This window comes from Ctenopharyngodon idella, chromosome 20 (genome assembly GCF_019924925.1).
Source record: "Ctenopharyngodon idella isolate HZGC_01 chromosome 20, HZGC01, whole genome shotgun sequence".
NCBI lineage: Eukaryota > Metazoa > Chordata > Actinopteri > Cypriniformes > Xenocyprididae > Ctenopharyngodon > Ctenopharyngodon idella.
In genome coordinates, this window is record NC_067239.1 from 16,570,271 (window position 1) to 16,583,092 (window position 12,822).

At 36.7% G+C, this 12,822-nt stretch overlaps 1 long non-coding RNA gene across 2 annotated transcripts in view; it reads left to right on the forward strand.

Annotated features, from left to right (window-relative positions):
• The first annotated feature begins 34 nt into the window (after positions 1 to 34).
• Positions 35 to 12,822, forward strand: part of LOC127502778 (uncharacterized) — a 44,403-nt gene continuing 31,615 nt past the window's right edge. For both annotated transcript variants that reach the window (XR_007926926.1, XR_007926927.1), the window contains exons 1-2: positions 35 to 169; positions 1,081 to 1,142. This is a non-coding gene — a long non-coding RNA (uncharacterized LOC127502778). The remainder of the gene's footprint in view (positions 170 to 1,080; positions 1,143 to 12,822) is intronic.

A 12,822-nucleotide genomic window follows, 5' to 3' on the forward strand; every position in this document is an offset into this window, starting at 1 on the left:
AATGTCTCCAAGATTGGAGTCAAGCAAGGCCTGCCAGAATCATTTCCAGTCGTTCTAGCAAGGGAGTCGCCTTGATTTTAATATTTATCTGGAGGTGTATTCCTAATGAGAATAAGAAAAGGATTAGTTTCATTATCCTGATCGAGTAGCATCCTTACTACACCACCAGGTAACTTCATGGAGGCCTACCGAAAAACAATACATTTCATCCTTTTTTTTCTCTGAAAAATGAAAAACTGTCATTTTATGTATTAATCTGTTCAGCATGTTTAAAAGTACATGTCTATGTTTGGGTTCAACTGCTTCCATTTTCTCAAAAAATATGTTTTTCTTCTCCTGTCACTCAGTATTAGTCAACACTGTCATGTATATTTAGTCATATTAAAATGGGGAAAAAATGATTATAAATATTGACAAGATTATTAAATATATCTAGAATTCATTTCAATCAAGGAATGAATTTCCAAAATGATTTTCAGATCTATTTATTTATCACCACGTTCATGTAATCTTTCAACATTGACAAGGTAATATTTTGCACATCACACATATGCTATATTAAAATGTTAAAGTGATGGCAGTTATCTAAAAATCTCAAACAGTTTCTATACAACTTATATGACATAGTAGATATGTCATGATTGTTACACAGAAAATAAAAAGCACAATGGCTTGAAATTATATTAGAAATCTAAAACTCACCTGAGCATGTGCGATCAGGATGAAGGCTGACTTTAATATTATCAGATTTTATACATATCTAATCTCACAATGTATGGCATAGCTGTGAAACCTATCAAAAGTGGCAATTTTTTTTTTATTAACCTCTTCCTTCTGTCAGGACATAGTAGTATCTATTGTTAAAGACTTTTTTTGACAACAACATTATTGTGAACATCTCTCATTGTGAATTAGTGGTTGGCTAACAGCTCTTATCTGATAGTTGTTCAACCACTGGAAAAATACAAACCTATTAATTATTACAAGGTGTGGAAAACTATTGTGAATAATGCTTAATTTGACATGAAGTGGATTTACATTACCAGTAGTGTCAGTAATGAGGTTCTTCTCTATGCCTAGGTTCCATAGTTTGATCAAGACCTCACTGCTGGCTTGTTTGAAAAATAATAATAATCTTATAGGTAAGTGACCATATCAAAGTCTCAGTTCAGTTATTGTTGATTTGTACTGTTTGTCTGGGGATTGTTTTTATACAGGTGTTTGTATAATTGTGAAAATGGTTGTCCCTTGTGCTAACACATCCCAAAAATCCTTTGTGATCCCTACCTATGTAAGTCTATTTGCACAGTAATGTGTTATCAAACCGATCAACAAATCACATCTGAGCAACCTGATCACATGCCCTTGGTGAGCTAAATATAAGTCCAGAATTTCAACCATCATTTCATGACAGCTGAAAATGATCCCTATTCATCACTGGAAAGAAACACTGCTGGAAAAACATAAACAACATTCGTTCATATGCAAACAAGGTTACTGAGATGAAGTAACCTTTCCAGCGGTGCGCTGTCCTCTCTGGGGAACTGGTGACATCATTTCCACTGTGGGTTCCATGGAGTGAGTAATGGTGCAGGTCTTTCTCTTTCATTTAATGTAGATAGTACTGGCAGGAAGTGGAGGAGACCGGGGGCTAGTTGTCAAACACTTTACCCTGGTGAATATTTCTCAGGGTATGTTTATTATTCAATTTCTGTACAGGCACATTCGTTAAAAGAAATTCCATTGCCCAACAGGCCTGGCTCCACAGGGGGCCAGGGTTGGCCTGGCCCACCCAATCAGGAGCTTGGCCACCCTGGCCCCACGCCAAACCATTCAGCTTCGGATTTTGAGAGAGGCTGCTCACTGCAGAGCCATGAAGTCCAGCTCCCCCTCTCCAGATGTAATTTGGGCATAATTGGTTTAGAGCTACCACACCCTAACCCTATAACTCTATCCCTCCAACCATTAGATCGACAGAGGTGGAGCTGGACTAGTTGTTGGGAGAAAATCTGATATGTCAGATCCATGTATTTGGTCTTAAAGTGACAGTAGCTTAATATACCAGCTGCTGTCTTGTGTCATATAATGTTAATTAAAGAACAAAATAAATGAAAATAAAATAAAAAACTTCAATCCTTCAAAAATAAAAGCTCAATCCTGTTCAATCCTGCTCTTGACTAAATAACGTTTTTAGCTTTAATAGGATTAATATATTAAATGTATACATTATAGTAATTCGAAACTGTTCGAACACTGTTCGACCTATTACTGACTCTTTACTTGTCTATATTTAACATTATTTATTAAAAGACTATTTATTTTATTTATTTCTTCTTTTTTTTTTGTGGCGAGGACAGTGAAAATTTTGGCAGGGCAAATAATCAGTAAACTCATTAGCTTTGCTCCTTACTCCTTACATCTCAAAGCTGGAGCCGGGCCAGTTGCCCAAAGAAAAAAGAAAAAGAAAAAAGATACATTTCCTTGTAATGGATTTTCAGTTACACAAAATGATTAAATAAACAGCATAAAAAGTTATTTCGAAAAAAAAAAATGAAATTGGAGCTTTGACTCAAAACCTTATATTTTCTCAGATGTAGCCATGATATTTTAGTTTTATAGTTTTATTAACAATTTGAATTAGATTTATTTTTATATTTTTAGTTTTCATGTTAATTTCACTTTAATTTTTAGTAATTTCCTTATGTGCTTTTGTAATTTTATTACTTTTTTTGTTTTAAATATTGCTATTTAGGTTTAATTTATTTTTATTTAACTTTTACTTTTAGTTAGTTTTCATTTTTATTTATTTCCAGTTAATAAGTTAATACATTTAGTGCTTCAACTTTATTTTATTGCCAAGGCAACATTTCTGATTTTTATTTATTTTTATTTTATTTTTATTTGTTTTCCCTAATATTTATTTCAACTAATATTTATATACTAATATAAATCTAATATCAACTAATATTTCAAGGCCTTTCTTATAATTTTTTATGGGAGTAAAACTTAGCCAAATCAGTAAACAAAAAATGCTCATAAAATCTAAACTTTCCAGTAATGGTGTAGGTCTGTTATTTCATTTTAGATAGTACTACTGGCAGGAAGTGGGAGAGACCAGTTGTCAAACTTAGTATATTTCAATTTCTGTATAGGCACACACCTTAATATCTTGACTACTAAAAGAAAATACTGTTGCTATTGCCCAAAGAAATAAAGATCTAGTTCCTTGTAATGGGTTTTCAAAAAAGTATATACAATAATGTAAGACAAAACAATTAAATAAACAACAAAAATCGTTATTAAATTAGTAAAAAATGTAAAAAGATTTGTGAAATTTGAGTTTTGACCTTAGAGTTTCTCAGATATAGCCCTTTTGACAACTATCCCCCTAAATATTAAAGGTGCAGTAAGCGATTTCTAAGAAATGCTGTTGAAAGTGGATCGGACCGAGCATCAAAACACACTTGTAGCCAATCAGCAGTAAGGGGCGTCTCCACTCATGACGCGGGAGGTGCCTGTGCTCATGGGCGTAGAATACGAATTTACTTTTAACAAAACGTAAATACGTCCCCCGCACTTTTTCATGACCTGTCGTTTTATTCTTAACTAAATGGGGCAATCAAAACATTATGGAGCGCTCACTCTCGTGTAATATATGTTTCATTCATACTGGAAGCCAGAGGGCGCTTTCTCGCAGAAAGTCCAAAACGGTTTCGTAGAAGTAATTCAGCTATTCGCTCTAGCAGCAGCTGAATAAAATGCAGAGACGTATTGACTGATGAAACGTGAAGACAATAAACACACGATTGCGACAAGATATGGTTTATGTGTTTTTCAAGCCATCTCATGGTATTTATTGACAATAAAGTATATGAACAATGCAGAGCTAATTGACAACCTTTTTAATGTTTTTGAAAGAAGTCTCTTATGCTTGCAAAGGCTGCATTTATTTAATCAAAAAATACAGTAAAAACAGCAATATTGTGAAATATTATTACAAATTAAAATAGCTGTTTTCTATGTGAATATATTTTAAAATGTAATTTATTCTTGTGATGCAAAGCTGAATTTTTCAGCACCATTACTCCAGTCTTCAGTGTCACATGTTCCTTCAGATTTGCTTGTGGAAACCATGATACATTTTTTTCTGGATTCTTTGATGAATAGAAAGTTCAATGAACAGCATTTATCTGCATTTATTGTCACTGTCACTTTGATAAATTGAATGCATCCTTAATGAATAAAAGTATTAATATATCTTTTTTTTATCTTACCACAAATGATATGAAGCAGCACAACTGTTTTCAACATTTATAATAATCAGAAATGTTTCTTTAGCAGCAAATCATCATATTAGAATGATTTCACAATTTTTTTCACAATTTACTGTTTTTACTGCATTTTTTGATTAAATAAACCCAGCCTTGGTGAGCAGAAGAGAAATGAGCCTATTTCAATTGTACAATTAGAATTGTAATGTTTCCAAACTTTTGATAGGTACTGTATTTTCTGCCTTATTCTGTGATCTTTTTTTTTTTTTTTTTTACATTGTATAAAATCCATGAGGACTTAATGCACAAGTGTTTGTAGTACATAAACCAATCATACAATTGTCATAAAAATATAGGGGAAAATATTAGATATTGGTTATTGTTCAGCAATGTATTTGATTTCAAATTGATTTCAAATTAAAAGCAAGAGATAAGATAAAAAATAAATAAAATCTATCAATTAGACAAAGGTCAGATAAAAACTGGTATTACATCCAACATTTCTGTCCCCCTCACTTCTGAAATGATGGCTACGCCCCTGCCTGTGCTGCATAAAATGTTTGTGAATTTTAGGGCGGAGCTATCGAGATGGCGTTGTGACCATTTTGGGTAGGGGCATGTTTGTTTTGATGATTTCAAATATCAACAGCGTTTCTCAGAAATCACTTACTGCACCTTTAATCTTTCTTATGGACTGTTTTTTTTAGAAGAACACAGCTATAAAGCTCATAAATATCCAAAATAGACTCTTCAGTACATTATAATGAATGCGATCAGTTCTCTTAAACATAATGCCATTATGATGATGCAGTGATAGTAATTAAGCTGAGCAGATATATTGAACTGTGGCCACACAGGTACCATTTATATCCCCATGTAATAATTAGGCTTAATGATAAAGCCAAATGGCTCATTAGAATGCTCATCCACGTTCGTCTGAGACAAAGTACAAGGGTAGGCATATGGTGTGGGATCTGGCTCTGAACAGATGATATTTGCTTACCTTGTGTTGCTAGGTTGTCTTCATCCAGAATGCCCTAAGACACACAACATTGCCCTCGTCTGCTTGTTATTTTGTAAGGTGCGGGAACAGGCGTCATTCTGTCTAACAAGAACCTTAGTGAGAGTTCATCTGCACACTTTGCCATCAACACAGCCACAATTGGCAACTATTTTGAGCTTTATTTAGTGCTATATTAACTCTATAAGGTGGTTTCTTTGAAGGACTAATAGAAAGAAGTGAAAAGCAATCTCATTTACTTTGATGTTCTCCCACATGGTGGCACTAGTGCTCTATCACGTTCGCATCAGCACGAAGCGCTCCATTACCTTCACTATGATGAAGTGTAGAAGCAGCCACAGAACACATCGTAGGTACATATGCATTGCTGCGATACAATTAGAATAAATTCATTAATTTCCTTATGCCGGTATCAGCACTCTGTTGAAGTGGAAATAATCTTTTGCCTTTTTTAAGTTGATTGATTGCGTAATGTTTCTGCAGCTGACAAACATTTGTCTTTCGTTTATGGCTTTTTAGATGCCGCAAGCTCTTAAGCTTGGCATTATGAATATCCATGTCCCAAATAAGACAAACAATGTTTAATTGGAGTAGGAAGAGTGTGTATGCGTGTGGGGTAGGGGTGCGAGAAAAGGCTGTTCTTTGTAAATATTCATGCAGATCATTTTGTGTAAGTAGAACAATTCCCTCTGCTACAGCTAGACAAGCAAAACAGAGAGAGCATCAGGGGACTGTGTGCAGTCATTTTGTTAAAGAATTTTAACTCTATCTAAATGCTCCATTCATTTGCTCTGGATTTATGTGACACTTAAAATAAATCAGCTGAAGAATAAACCCAACAAGCTGATTAGTACTAGTCTACTGCTGCTGTAACAGTGAGCACCCACATAAAAGAGCCCTGTGAACAATTGCTACACTCAATGAGTGTTGTTGCTGCATTTTATATATTTTATACAGCATAAGCCTAGAGCAAATTAAATGCACTGTAAAATGCAGTGTAGATTGACATGCATAGGGCTTTTTACCAGAAATGTACAGTATATACAAATATTATTGTCTTTATCAAACACCATTTTTTGGTGAATGTTTTTCTTTCTTTTTTTTTTTTTTTAAATATTATATATACTTTGTGAGGGTGTTTTACCAGTAAAGATAGTTATAAATGAAGGCACAGCAAAATTAACCGTTATGCCTTCTCCAAGTGAATGATTCAATGATTGAAATCGCATTCCAGGGGGTGACTGGAAATTACTGACATAATTCCACTTTGACTGTCGGGTAGAAGTCTGCTGTGGAGCTCTCCTCAGTGTGGGTTTGGCAAAATTGCACATCCCGGCCGCAAAGGGGGGCGCTCACGAGAACTTTTCTGAAACCTAAAATGACAAATGGGATACCCTATGGTCTTGTGGACTCAACAGACATGTGCATGCGGTGGTCATTGTCAGTAACATGAGTTATGTAATCAGATTACTTCTTCAAGTAACTAGTAAAGTAACGCATTTTAAATTTACAACAAAATATTTGGGTTACTTTTTCAAATAAGTAACGCAAGTTACTTTGTTTTCCCATGTATTGACAGCTCTCCTGTCCCCATGTTTGAGAAGAATCGTAAGTGCAGAGGTGTTGTGTGCGCTGTGTGAACATGATGGGTATTGTAGTTCTAGACTAAATGAGAGCATTTACTCATCTCACTTACACAAAAACAGATTCAGTATTCCACAAAATGAATAAAAGCAGTGAAATGCAAACTCAGAATATTACACAAACATGCAATAATTAATTAAATATGTTAAATAATGCAAATATACTTTATGTATTTAATCTCACTTTATTAACCAATGTCTTTGCTGCTGACCTTCAATGATCCAATTCAACCATAGGGCAATATTTTAACGATCTAAGTGCATGGTCTAAAGCGCATGGTGCAAGTGCACTTAGGGCGTCTCCGAATCCACTTTTGCTAGTCGAATGACGGGAAAAATCGTTGACGCGCCCGGCGCATGGTCTAAAAGGGTTGTCCCTATTCTCTTAATGAGTAATATGTATGTTTTGAGCGTTCCACCAAAGCATTTTTATCTTTATGAACACAATAATAATCTTTTACATGGCAATCCTTTTATTTTTAATATTTTGCATGTTTGTGTGCTGCTGCCTGTGTGTGTAATAAGCAAAGTGTACGCATGTTGTGCACCCGCATATAGGTGCATATTACTGACGTGCTCTTTAAATAACAAAGCAAATATTGCACCTTTGACTTTAGACCAGGTTTCAGTTGGTCAGTGGCGCAGTCTATTTCAGTTGCCTCAAAATAGCAACGTGCCAAAAATGCGCCTGAACACACCTCGTTTTCAGACAAGCATGCACATGGGCGCACAAATGGGCACAAATGCATTTGCTATTTAAACAACCTGGCGCAGGATGTGAAAATGATAACTGTGTCAGGCTGAAACAAGCAAAAAACACTACATTGCGCCAGGTTTTTTTTTTAATCAAAAAAAGCGGAAAGTAATATAACGCAAAAGTATATAATGCATTACTTTCCATAAAAAGTAACTAAGTAATGCATTTAGTTACTTTTTTTAGGGAGTAACACAATATTGTAAGACATTACTTTTAAAAGTAACTTTCTTCATCACTGGTCATTGTAAGTCCACAAGACCACAAGTGCACATGAAGTGTGCCATTTGATACCGGGCTTTACTATCCTTATTTACTATCTGCAAATAAGACCTTGCAGAGCTTGACATCTTCCCCTCTCTGGACGTAATAGGTGGAGCTTGAAGGTCCAGCCATACCCTATAACACTATTCCTAAACATAACTATGTCAAGCTCCAGCCGTTACGTCCAGAGAGGAGGAGCTGGACATCATCAGTGCTTTTGAACAAATCATTTGAATGAATGATTCAACGACTCATTCATAAAGAAGAACTTTTTTAATTCTTGAATGAATCTGTGTATACGAATGTATTGGTTGACTAAATTATCCAATTTCTCACTCATAAAAGCAGTTATTTTTTTGTTCCTGAATGAATCAGTGCTTTTGAATTAATCGTTTCAATGAATTTATTTAATGACTCCTTCATATAGAATCATTTTTTTTCATTCCTGAATGAATTTATGTTTATAAACGTATCGGCTGAGTGAATGTTTCAATTTCTCACCAAGAAAAAGGCAGATTTTTTTTTCCCTGAATAAATCAGTGCTTTTAAACAATCAGTTGTATAAATGATTCAAATGACTTACTCATAAAGACAGTCAGAGCATATACTCTTGTAGGAAGTTATAGATTTTTGAAACTTTTCATTTGTTCTTTCATTTTATGAAAGAACATTTTTAACACTGTGAGCTGAACGATGATATATCACATAATACATGATCTTGCTTTGTTATTTGAATGCTCATAACAGCATTTGAATAAATGGCCCGTTCTCTCTTCGTAAAGCATAATTTGAGCTCAGCCGTCCCTGCAGGGTGTTGGGTGACAGAGTTACTGCAGCTGCTCTCAGCTGGAGCCTGGCTGAACAGCCAAAGAGACCAACTGCTGAGCATGGGGACCAGCTGAGACTGACCTTTCCGAATTGTTCCACCCGAGCTGGGGGACATTGCGCTTGATAAGTAGTGCCAAGCGAGAAGAGGGGTCGCCAGGGGCCGAGACTGTACTGCAGCGCATCAGTGTTTTGCTTAGACCACACAGATCCCAACGATAAGACCTCTATTGTCTCTATGCGGTGATAATTTGTCAGTCAAAGTTAAAAGAGGATGGAAACAAGCACAGTGAATGACCTTTTCTGTCTGTTGCGGCTGCTGCATCTCCACTTTAGAGCTGGGCCTTTCCATCAAAGGCGTCAGACATTATTAATCTTTAAAAGATTCATATAAGTAGATGAGAGCATTATCCTCAAGTGCCCTGGTTTATGACTATCTGTAACCTTTTAATCAGAAAAAGTGAGCGAGTACCTCTTCTAATCTGATGCAATGTTGTCATGTAAATTTCACAGAAGTCTGTGGTTAAAAAGAAACATTATTAAGCGCAAACATTTTCTCTCAGGAAATAAGTGATGTAAAATTGGCTAAAGTGTAATTACATTTATCTTCAAAAACAACCTTACAAACTAAATCAACCCTTAAATGGAGAATTTTCATTGAAATTTATAGCCAAAGGCAAAACATTTGCATCCGAAACCAAGGTATAAGTCTTGCAACTGTATCTCATAATGATGCAATGGAAAAGTACAAAAATAAACAAAAAAATAATAATAGTGATCTCATGAGAGCTTGAATATAAAGGAATGCTGCGCACCAAAGGAATGGTATTTGTCTGGTAATGAGCTCTAGGGGCCAGAGCTTTACCATTATCAGCAGTGGTACAGAAAGAGGCCTGCTGAATATCTTTGAGTCACGGTGTTCTGTTCTTTATGACACACTTTGCTTATTTTCTCTCTTAGTTTCACTCCATTTGTTATGCAGTGCCTACATCTTATTTCAAAGAGAATCAATCATTTTAAAAAGTGATTTATGCCATGTGGATGGTGTCCAGAGTAGTAGATTAGCTCTTTAAAGCGCTCTCCAAGGGATTCAGCCCAGTAAACACTCGCTTTTTCAGGGACCCAGAGGTCAGGTATTTTCTTTTTTCGGGGTCACGCCGTCTCTGAATAAATGACGCATTGTGATTGTAATATAAGTGTTGCAGTAGCTACGAATAAAGAGATTTGTTGCTGAGGCACTTACCTAACCTCTCTGATTCTGTGTGGCTCAGAATTTGCTGTGACACCTAGAATAACTAATTAAAGGAATAGTTCAGCCAAAAATGAAAATTCTGTCATTAATTACTCACCCTCATGTCGTTCTACACCCGTAAGACCTTTGTTCATCTTCGGAACACAAATTAAGATATTTTTGATGAAATCTGATGGCTTAGTGAAGCCACTATTGAGAGCAAAGCCACCGAGCCTCTCAAGATCCATAAAGGTACTAAAAACATATTTAAAACAGTTCATGTGAGTTCAGTGGTTCTACCTTAATATTATAAAGCGACGAGAATACTTTTTGTGTGCCAAAAAAACAAAATAAAGACTTTTCAACAATATCTAATGATGGCTGATTTCAAAACACTGCTTCGGAGCTTTACGAATCGAATCAGTGGTTCGGAGCGCCAAAGTCACGTGATTTCAGGAGTTTAGCTGTTTGATAGGAGATCTGAATCACTAATTCGAAACAAAAGATTCGTGAAGCTCAGAAGCAGTGTTTTGAAATCGGCCATCACGAGATATTGTTGAAAAGTCGTTATTTTGTTTTTTTGGCGCACAAAAAGTATTCTCGTCGCTTTATTATAATAAGGTAGAACCACTGAACTCACATGAACTGTTTTAAATATGTTTTTAGTACCTTTATGGATCTTGAGAGGCTCGGTGGCTTTGCTTTCAATAGCGGCTTCATTGAGCCATCGGATTTCATCAAAAATATCTTAATTTGTGTTCCGAAGATGAACAAAGGTCTTACTGGTGTAGAATGACATGAGGGTGAGTAATAAGTTACATTATTTTAATTTTTGGGTGAACTAACCCTTTAAAGACAGGCCTACTGTGCGCTACAAGGTTTTTAATCTATATATGCTTTAGTTGAAGCCATCAGACGACATTATTTTAAGTTATTTTTAAATAATTATGTTTAACAGCAGAATTCTTGGTGAGAACTACATTACCAATGACTATGATCTCCACTAATCAAAGAATAGAAACAAGAAAATCCCATCAAAAAAACTCTTTAATGCACATGAAGCACTGTGAGTGGCATAATGGAGTCTTCCAACGCTCGCTTTCATGCTACTTAAATATGTATATATATATATATATACACACACACACCGATCAGGCATAACATTATGACCACTGACAGGTGAAGTGAGTAACAATGATTATCTCTATCACGGCACCTGTTAGTGGAAGGAATATATTAGGCAGCAAGTGAACATTTTGTCCTCAAAGTTGATGTGTTAGAAGCAGGAAGAATGGGCAAGCGTAAGGATTTGAACGAGTTTGACAAGGGCCAAATTGTGATGGCTAGACGACTGGGTCAGAGCATCTCCAAAACTGCAGCTCTTGTGAGGTGTTCCCGGTGGTCACTATCTATCAAAAGAGGTCCAAGGAAGGAACATTGGTGAACCGGCGACAGGGTCATGGGCAGCCAAGGCTCGTTGATGCACATGGGAAGCGAAGCTGGCCCGTTTGGTCCGATCCAACAGACGAGCTACTGTAGCTCAAATTGCTCAAGAAGTTAATGCTGGTTCAGATAGAAAGGTGTCAGAATACACAGTGCATCGCAGTTTGTTGCGTATTGGGGCTGCATAGCCGCAGACCAGTCAGGGTGCCTATGCTGACCCCTGTCCACTATTGAAAGTGCCAACAGTGGGCACGTGAGCATCAGAACTGGACCACGGAGCAATAGAAGAAGGTGGCCTGGTCTGATGAATCACGTTTTCTTTTACATCACATGGATGGCCGGGTGCATGTGCATCGCTTACCTGGGGAACACATGGCACCAGGATGCACTATGGGAAGAAGGCAAGCCAGCGGAGGCAGTGTGATGCTTTGGGCAATGTTCTGCTGGGAAACCTTGGGTCCTGCCATCCATGTGGATGTTACTTTGACATGTACCACCTACCTAAGCATTGTTGCAGACATATATATATATATATATATATATATATATATATATATTTAACCACTGGAAACCACTGGAGTTGTGTGGATTACTTTATAATAGACTAAATTTAAGTCCTTTTTGGAACTTTTGGACTTACACTGAATGGACAAATCAGATCTGTGTTGGAAGGACATGAGGATGAGTAAATGATGACATGACTCTCATTTCTGGGTGAACTGTCCCTTTTAATGCTGGTCACACACAAATGAATCCCACCCAAAACATCTTCGAAAAGTTTTTCTGGCTGGTTCAGGCTCCATATGTGCCTGTGTGAAATTTATCAGTGTGAAGAAATGGAAGACAAAAATCCAGGCACTAATGTGCCACTTTCTGCCTTTCTCTGTGACATTCTTACTCCCTCATTATGCTGTCCGTCAAACCCGGGAGCATTGGAGTCAGAGTGGCCTGAAATGCGTCCTTCTGCCAAGGCCTAAGATTTTGTGGTCACTGGCACTTTATTCAGGCATAGGTCCATTTCTGTGATGAGAAGAGAGCAGCATTCGTAATGAGGGTAAGAGCACTCACCGAAGAAAAGCTGCAATAAAAAGAAGAGAAGGAGAGGAGAGTCGTGTCTGGCTTCTCTGGATAAAGGAGAGTCTGTCGGTTAATGTCTGCATCTGCTGCAGAACCCCTGCTATGAAGGAAAGAGAGAGGGGAAGAGCTCTCTCATACTCTATAGGCTGTCTGCTGAACCAGACAGACAGGGATCAAGGACATTCTTGTTATTTGTGATTATTCCTCCTGCTATCTCCTCTCCTGCTTTCTGTAGAGGAATGGAGTGATAAAAATGGCAGACGACTCAAAGGAGATTTTGAGCCTTCTGTGGG